The 9,834-nt window shown below is 35.3% G+C and overlaps 1 pseudogene; it reads left to right on the top strand.

Moving 5' to 3' along the window:
- The first annotated feature begins 2,812 nt into the window (after positions 1-2,812).
- On the top strand, positions 2,813-8,529 carry LOC115957990 (annotated as a pseudogene).
- The last annotated feature ends 1,305 nt before the right edge of the window (positions 8,530-9,834 follow it).

Genomic DNA, 9,834 nt, shown 5'->3' with positions numbered 1-9,834 from the left:
TAAAAGGCAAAGATTAAGGAAAGAGAGATGTAAACACAAGGATAACACACGATGTGTTATCGAAGAGGAAACCGAAGCCCTTGGCGTAAAACCTCTCCGCCGCAATGGTGGCAAGTTGGAACAAACTTAGATCCATCCAAAGCCTTAGGTTGAGACCTAAACGGAGGTTTTGATTTAACAGCCTTTCTCTCCACCTTTTGATTTCTTTTGTGTGGAGGAACGTACACCGATTTGTCCTTAAAGGTAGAACACACAATAGGCACAAGATAGGGTACCACAACATGATTGCAACAAATATTATCATCCCTTTTATCAATGGGTTCAACAATCAAACACTTGACATGCATCTTAAGAGATTCATTTTCACATTTTAACTCATCAACAAGTTTGTTAGACAAAACAAGTTTAGCATCCAAGTCCATATTCAAACATTCAAACTCTTTTAGCTTTTCAAGAGAATCTTCAGCAAGTTTTTTATATTTCTCAACCAATTTGTTGAATTCATTGAGCTTAGCAATCAAATCATCCTTTTCACAAAATAACTTGCTCAAATTCTTTTGAAACTTCTTAGCATTTTTCTTCAAGAGTTTGTCATTTGGAATATCAACAACATCAAATGATTCATGCAACATAGTATCACAATCATGAGGATCCACACTCATAGAGGCATTTTCACAAACACATGACATGCTACATTTATCATCAACCAAATCATACAAAGAGGCATACAAAGCACAATCCATGGCAAATAAACATAAGGGGTCAAGGATCACACTTAGATATTTAAACCACAACAAGTGTACCGCTCTGATACCAATTGAAAGTTCTAATAGTGTATAAAACACTATGAATGTTTAGACCCCCAATAGCAAAATTACCAATTCAAGCTTTATGACAAACAATAAGTGTACGGAAAATGAACACAAGCTATAAACAGAATTGGTAAACAATCTAAACCAATTAAAATCACATCCACAGCAGAAAATAAAAGGCAAAAATTAAGGGAAGAGAGATGCAAACACAAGGACAACACACGATATGTTATCGAAGAGGAAACCGAAGCCCTCGGCGTAAAACCTCTCCGCCGCCCTCCAAGCGGTAAGTAATCCACTAGAAAATGTAGTTGGGATATATGAACAGCAATAGACCCTCCAATCCTAATCTACCTAGTGTACCTAAGCCTTCCAAACTTCTTGTCCAACAAGGTTACGCCGAACCTATTTCTTTTCTAACTTCTCGGATTCCGCTACTTAACCATAGCATCAACCAATGTGAAATTGGTTCCTTCCTAACTGCTTCCCAAAACACCAAATAACCTTCTCACAGTAATGGATATGGTGAGAAAATGTTTTGGTAAAAAGCTTCTCAAGGATTTAACAATGGAGAGGAAGAGAGTAGAGGAATTTGAAGAGTCTCATATGTGAATATTGTAGATGAATCAATCTTGTTTTTCTCTAGGGTTTCTCTCTCAAAATTCTCTCTGGAAGCTCTCTTTCTTTTGTGGGTAAAAGTGGTATATATACTAGGGTGAGAATGGAATGTGAAGAGTCAGGTTTTTCAAAACAGGGTTGGCTCGCAGCTTAGTGTCGCAGCTTGACTGAGTCGCGAGTTCCAGCCGCGAGGTAACTGAACTGCCAGTTGTCCTGTAGTGCTCCAATTAGCATGATGCTTCAACTTCTGGCATGCCTGGCACATGTGCAGCTTCTGGCGGCTTGCAGTCACGAGTCACCCGCAAGATCCAGTCGCGAGTCCCTGTTTTTTTCGCACACTCTTGAGCATTTCTTCACATTATCTCAATCGCTACCCTTACAAGAATCCCACCTAAATACAGGGTTAATAATTGCTGAAATACAAGCAAATTTGGCACGGAATAAAGTCAACAAGATGGTTGATTAAATTCAACCTTACAATATATACAACCATACCTATGAATTGCTCAAAACGAACCCTAAATGACCTAAGAAATGTGACCCAATGCACATCATTATGCATTGTATCTATCAAAAACCAGTGTAATCTTATAATTGAACTTTCTGCATTCCAATCATCATAGGTTGCCACTACTTGTGGAAAAAAATCCAGATTTCAACTAGTGATTAAAATGTTTACTAATTATTGAGCACAACAACTAGACAATATTTGCCCTAAAGTGTGCACATGGACACTTACGCACTACAACTTGAGATTGAAAATCAAGAGAACAATGTTAGAGACGCCTAACATTTTTATATGGTCTCACACTAATAACGTCATTTTATTATACATCAATCATAATATATCATTTCCATTGTTCTAAAAGAAACTGTGAAAAATTTTATATCCCTAGACTTATTGAAATTAAACCAAAAAAGAGTCATTGGATAGAATTTTTATATCCAAAATATTGCCCACCTTAAAATTCCTTTTTGCTAGATGATGAAATCCACTAACCACATTGCCATTAGGATATCACTTCACCAAATTCTTCTTACCTGCAATTCTCCTAGATTAATTCTCAACTACAATTCCTGTATATGTAGCGTCTAAGTTGCAATTTCTTCTTTGCTAAAGCAAGATCACTATAAGGAAATAGAATCCTCTGCTATTCCTGACAATGATAAAGATACATATCAACTCAAACGATATTGAAGAAACCACTATGTATGCATGTGGTCCATATTACAACAATATTAGTCCCATAAAAATGATGAAAATGTTGATTTCTAACCAACGCTTGAAAGCTTAAAGGATTATAAATAGATTGTTACTATGTAGTTTTCGGCAACAAAATTAACCTCCTAGCCCCATAATTATATTCTCATCCCAGTCCCTTATGGAAAAAACAATATCACCACTGCGGCCTTCAACACATGGAAACCTCATTACTGTTCTTAGCATTGATGGAGGTGGAATAAGGGGGATTATTCCAGGAATCATTCTTAGCTTCCTTGAGTCTGAGTTACAATATTGTTATATACCAGCCAGTTGGCACATGTCATCTATGTGTATAAAGTTGAAATATTAGTTTTCAATCTAAAGTTCTTATTTAATAGGAGAAAGAAATCAATCATTGGTAGCTTGCATAATTGCTTTTTCTTTTTCTTTTTTTCCAAATAAAAAATGGGTTGGATTAGTAACTTTCATGAGTTTCATCCCAATATAGTCACTTACAAGCCATGCATGTAGATTAACTTCTAGAAGACCATTTGACAAGCTTGAGCTTTATAAAAATTGACTAAAGTGGTACTACATGATAGTTTTTAGACCCTTTAAAAACACAATTGGATTAATCTAGGTAATTAGTCAAGTTGTTACTTAATCCAAATTAACAAATCTAGGTTATCACAAACAAAACAATCATATCATGCAAAGCAGCGGAAAGATAAATAAGACAATGATATGATCACTCAGGAAACCAAACCGGTAAAAACCTGGGGAGGATTTAACTTAGCTATCCTCAAGGTAAACCTGAATCTACTATGAAAGAATCGAAGTTGTTCAATAGAACTTAGACCACTAACATCCTATTGCTACCCACCAGTAGAAATTTACTGACACAACCACGTGCAAGCTCCAAAATCACGGATTCCTTCTTTCTTGCATTCTCTAGTAAGTACAAGCACACCCGCTTGTGTTTCTTTAAGTTCTTATGACAGCAGCTGAAAGATCATCAAACTCTTGAAGAAATCTCCTTCTTGATAATCCTAAGCTTGTGTAAAGGAAAGCTCCTCACAGATTTCACAAGAGATTTACACAAATAGCAATATGAGCAACACTAAAACGTGGCTAAGGTTTGCCTTTTATACCTAGGGCAAATTAGAAAACCCTAAACGTTTTAAAACAAACTAGTATTGAGTTGGAATTCTGCAGAAAAACGCCTCTGACCCAATTTTCGATTGATCGAGCCTAAGCTTCGATTGATCGAACCAGGCCAAGAAGCTTAAATGATTCCTGCATCAGCTTATTCCAACTTTACAAAAATGAACCAACTTTGAGCAAGTTTAAACACGACTAAACATCTTGTTTTGATCATGGTTTGCCAACAATACACATTAGAGTTCTAAATACATAAAATCCAAAGTCTTTAGAACCTAACACTACATATAAGTTATTCAAAATAGTAATGGCAATTAACACATGACTGTTTTTTTCACATGGTTTTTTTTACATTTTTTGGCTTATGGTGCAGAAAATTGATGGCCCCGAAGCTAGAATTGCAGATTATTTTGATGTGATCTCAGGGACAAGCACAGGAGGTCTTGTGACTACCATGCTAACTGCACCAAATGAAAACAAACGCCCCATGTATGCTGCAAAAGACATCAAGGCCTTCTATTTTGATAATGGACCTAAAATCTTTCCTCAAGACCGGTAACAATTGAGCCTCAATGTTTTTCATGCTATCACTATGTCTTCTTCCATATTAAATAACACTATACTAATCTGCTTAACCAACAGTTCTCCATTTGCTCAAGCAACAAAATTGATCAAAACCATAACAGGACCAAAATACGATGGAAAGTATCTTTATTTTCAGCGCTCTCGATATATTTGTATCCATGCCTTAATTAGGTAAAGAACCATGCACACTTTGATTCCTTACTTTCAAATATATGCATTGGAACCTCAGCTGCCACAACATATTTCCCTGCCCATAATTTTGATACCGAAGATCACTCAACTGGAAGAGTGAGAAAATTCAATCTTATTGATGGTGGTGTAGCTGCTAATAATCCGGTAATAAGTTTAATATACGTCACTTTTTTATTCTATTTGAAGTCATACTCTCTTAAACATCAATATCATTGTCTAATTTTCATATGATCCTATAGGCTTTAATCGCCATTGGCGAAGTGACAAAAGAGATTAACCGGGGAAGTCCTAACTTCAGTTCCATAAAGACAGCAGATTATGGTCGATTACCGATTCTATCACTAGGAACTGGTTCAACAAAAGTTGACGAGAAATACACTGCCAAAGAAGCAGCTGGGTGGGGTATATTCGGGGGGTTAACTAGTGGTCACTCTGCCCCATTTGTGGATGTGTTCACTCAAGCAAGTGCTGATATAGTGGACTTTGCATTTCTGTTGTTTTTAAAGCTCTCGATTGTGAAAATAACTACCTCCGAATTCGGGTAATAATTAAACTTAATAGTTAATACCCATGTTGGCACATTAATATGAGAGTGATAAATTAGTTACCTCTTGTTCTAAAAGTTTAAAGTCTATGGAAAAAGACAACTTTAATCATTTAACAATTATTTTAACATTGACATTTCAGGATGATACACTGAAGGGAGAAGTGTCTTCTGTTGATATTTCCACCAAGGAGAATATGGAAAATCTTGCAAAAGTTGCCGAAGGATTATTAAAGAAACCGGTCTCAAGGGTGAATTTAGAGACGAGTAATTTGGAGCCTTCTAAACATGAGACTAATGAGGAGGCTATCATAAGGTGTAAGATTATTCAAATTTTTGCAGAGTACAAAAAAATCTACATTGTTAATAATAACAATAGCTTTTATCTAAATAATGCAGGTTTGCAAAGCTACTCTCAAAAGAGAAGCACTGTTGCGAAACCTCATCACTGTAGAAATGATATACGAAACGCAACTGATGTTAATCTAAGAACTGCAGAAATGATATTGTATGTTTTTAGACCCTTTAAACACAACCAGATTAACCTAGTTATTTAGCCAAGTGATTAACTTAGGTAAATTATGCAGATCTAGGTTAACACATATAAATCATATCATTGACAAGTGCGGGAAATAAAGAACACAATAATATGATAACCCAGGAAAACCAAACCGGTAAAAAATTTGGGGAGGATTTAACCTAGCTTTCCTCAAGATAAAACTGAATCTATTATGAAAGAATTGAAGTTTACATAATAGTGACTTAGACCACTAACATCCTATTACTACATTGAGTAGGAAACTTACTACCACGACCTCATAATAGCTCCGAGTCCACGGACTACTTCTTTATTGAATTCACAGCAAGTACAAGCACCCCCGCTTGTGTAACTTTGAGCTCTTATTGCAGCAATTGAATCAATCACCAAGTTCTTGACATAATCTTGAATCTTGGAAACCCTAAGTATGTGTGAAGGCAAACACCCCTTGATCTCACAAAAGATTCACACACACAGCATAAGGAGCAATTAAAAAACGTGGCTAGGGTTTTCCTTTTTATACTTAAGACAAAATATAAAACCCTACACGTCAAATGGGCTTAGGCTGAGTTGGAAAATTTTGCAGAAAAACAATCTACACAAGCTTCGATCCGTCAAGTCTAATTCTCGATCGATCGAGCCAGGCAAATTTAACCAATAAATTCTGCCGTACACTCTATTCCAACTTTACACATAAACACACTTTGAGCAAGTCTAAAACAAAACTAAAACCTGTTTTGATCATGGTTTGTCAACATTACAAAATGAAGTTCTAATACATTAGTTCCTAATTACTTAGAACCTAACAGATATAAAGTTAATGTAACATATTTCCATGGAACTTTGAACCAGCTTCCAGTGCAATGAAATGGAACTTTGAACCAGCTTCCAGTGCAATGAAATGGATCCTAGTCCGTAATTTGCTTGAGTCCTCTTGTTAAAGGCTAAAAGATTGTGTATTAAGCTGTATAAAATAAAGTATAAAGGTCTGCCTTTTATATAGATAGACAAGATACGTTATATAAGTAATATAAGTGTAGTACAAGAAACCTTGAATAATTGGCCTAAGCACCTTGCGAGCTTATATTCTAAGAGTCTCTCACAAACTCATTTGGGTGAGTGGAGACCAACTTGAATTTGGCAGCTAATGCACGAAAACATCTTGATGGAGGAGGCTTGGTAAAGATATCTGCTAGTCTTCTGACAAACAGATTGAGCTATAAGTTTTAATGTATTATTTATTATTGTTGTTGTTCTTGTTTTTAGTATTTACTCTAATTGGTGTTTGGTTTATCCTGAGTTGGATCTATAGCCATCCATGTGAATTGTATTGTCTTTGCTCTGGCTTCAAGCCTTCAGCCATTCATAAAAAAATGTCTTGCGGCCGGGTATGGGCGCTCTTACACTTATCAAGAAAGTTATTGTTAATATTATCAGTTTGTGCAATCAAAATTGGGCAATAGAAGACTCATCTTTCACAATTTACTTTTCTGCTTCCACTTTTGTGCATTTTCCTAATATAGAAACAAAGAAAGTCAAGATTTAAACCTTTTTTTTTTTTGGGTGAAAAAGCTTTAAACCTTTAGTAATATATCATGAGTCACACTAATGAGTGCCCTTAGGGCAATGATTAATAATTTATTTTAGGAAAGTTTTGACATCACTTTTATAGGAAATGGAAAAAACTGTCAAAAAATTAATTTTTTTTTTTCTTTTCCTATAAAAATTTTCTTTAAATAAATTATTAAAACATTAACCTAAGAGCATCCGTGAGCATTTTCCTTTAATATATACCACCCGTGTACTTGCTTTTACGAATGTTTTTATTTTATTTTTTATTTTATTTTAGGCGAAAAACACATTTTAGTCCTTACATTTTTAGGCGATTCCCATTTTAGTCCATAAATTTTATTTTTACCGCTTTTAGTCCCTATCCTGAAAAACGATTCCATTTTAGTCCCTACTGTTACATCAGAAATGGTTATTGCAGACGTGGCAAACGGCAAAGTTAAATAATAATAAACTAATGTCCACGTGGCCTAAATTAATAATAAAAAATATTTTTTAATGTCACATCAGCATCTAAATTAAAAAAAGTAATTTATTGATTTTAACTAAATAAAAAAAATTAAAAACAGAATTAAAAACTAAAAATCTTATGAATTGAGATCTAAGTGTGTCTTGAACAAGAACACAAACCCAGATCCAAGAACACAAACCCAGAAATTATTAAAAAAAAAAAAAAAACTAATCAAAGCCAGAAATTCCGATCTCAAAGCCAGAAAGTACAACATTTGAAAACTGAAACGCTTCTAGTGGCACAAACCGCAGTATCAGTAAACTAAATCACTACTAGGATTTTATGTGAAGTTTCAAAAACAATCCTCATTACTTTCAAAAGCAAACTATCTAAATAAACAACACAACACAACAAAAATAGAAAAATAGAAGCTCCCAACTGCGAACCAATAGAATAAAACTTACGATGCATAATATATGGTGGGTGCTGCCTTTTTCTTTTGATTCTTGTTGTTTGCTGCAGATTGAGTTGGGTCCAAATTTAAGAACTAAATTCCCACTCTCTTTAAAACCCTAGCACATTAAGGCTATAACTTTCAAAATCAATCTTGAAAATCTTTGTTGTACCTGAAGGTTCCACTTCTGGAACAAATCCACCACCGTGAGCGAGAGGATCGATGAAAGCCTCGAGATTGGGCTTGGAGTGAGTGAGATTGGCGAACTGGTTCTTCAATTTACAGCTTTGCTGCCAAGCGAGAGTGGAGCAGAGAAGCGAGAGCGATTTTCCGGTACTGGTCGGGGACTCAAGGAGCGCGTGACAATGGTTCTCTCTGGGCTCGATCTAGAGTCGAGATGACCCGACCCATGAACGCGAGCTGCGACCCGTACGGCTGGTACGGGAATTCGACTTGGATGCCTCCTTGAAGCACTGTACGGACCCATAGCCTCCATAGGCGAGATCGGCGAGGTGGGTAGGCGAGATCGGCGATGTGGGCACTCGACTCCATAGCCTTTGACCCCATAACTCACCGATCTCGCCTGCCCAGCGCCGATCTCTCTTCTCCCTTACATTTTTTTCTTTCTTCCTCCACTCCTCACTGATCTCGCCTGAGTTTTTTCTTTCTTTTGCCGATCTCGCCTGAGTTTTTCTTTTGTGGTTGTGGGTTGATTTTCTTGGCCTGGGTTGTTGTGGGTTTTAATGTTTTATTTTTGTGGTTGTGGTTGGCTTTGAGATCGGAATTTCTAGCTTTGATTAGTTTTTTTTTTTTTTTAATAATTTCTAGGTTTGTGTTCTTGGATCTGGGTTTGTGTTCTTGTTGTTCTTGTTCAAGACACACTTAGATCTTAATTCATAAGATTTTTAGTTTTTAATTCTGTTTTTAATTTTTTTTATTTAGTTAAAATCAATAAATTAATTTTTTTTAATTTAGATGCTGACGTGACATTAAAAAATATTTTTTATTATTAATTTAGGCCACGTGGACATTAGTTTATTATTATTTAACTTTGCCGTTTGCCACGTCTACAATAGCCGTTTCTGATGTAACGGCAGGGACTAAAATGGAATCGTTTTTCAGGATAGAGACTAAAAGCGGTAAAAATAAAATTTAGAGGCTAAAATGGGAATCGCCTAAAAATGTAGGGACTAAAATATGTTTTTCGCCTTTATTTTATGGTCTTCTGTGATGTATGTTGATGCGTCTTTTTCAAATGTTGTCATCATGCTTATTCCTAATGTGGTAACCTAGACAACTCTCTCAAAAGTTTGACCATGTCTTTTACCAAAAAAAGAAAAGAAAAAAAAAAAAAAAAATTTGACTATGTCAACTGGGAAATTTACCAAAACTAAGTATCGTAGCTGTAAGACTTACTTCTTTTCCTTTTGATAGAACAATCAAATCTTTTAAGAATGAATTTGGATTTGTAAAATGGTATAGATACATAGGGTCAATAATTCAACACGATTTGAAGACAAAATGCATAAGGCCAATAGAATTATCAAGTTTTTCACATTTCCTTTAAGCATTAGATGTAATTGAATTGTACACATTTGTTTGAATGGTTGAATTCTAACAAGTACCCCAAATGATTTTTCAATGATATGATCACCGGTTGGGTGTACATGTTTGTTATTAAAGTCATTCATTGAATGATAATGATA

The sequence above is a fragment of the Quercus lobata genome, chromosome 2 (assembly GCF_001633185.2).
Source record: "Quercus lobata isolate SW786 chromosome 2, ValleyOak3.0 Primary Assembly, whole genome shotgun sequence".
In the NCBI taxonomy this organism is placed as follows: Eukaryota; Viridiplantae; Streptophyta; class Magnoliopsida; order Fagales; family Fagaceae; genus Quercus; species Quercus lobata.
The sequence above is the reverse complement of the archived record's forward strand: the minus strand, read 5'-3'. Positions and strand labels throughout refer to the sequence as shown.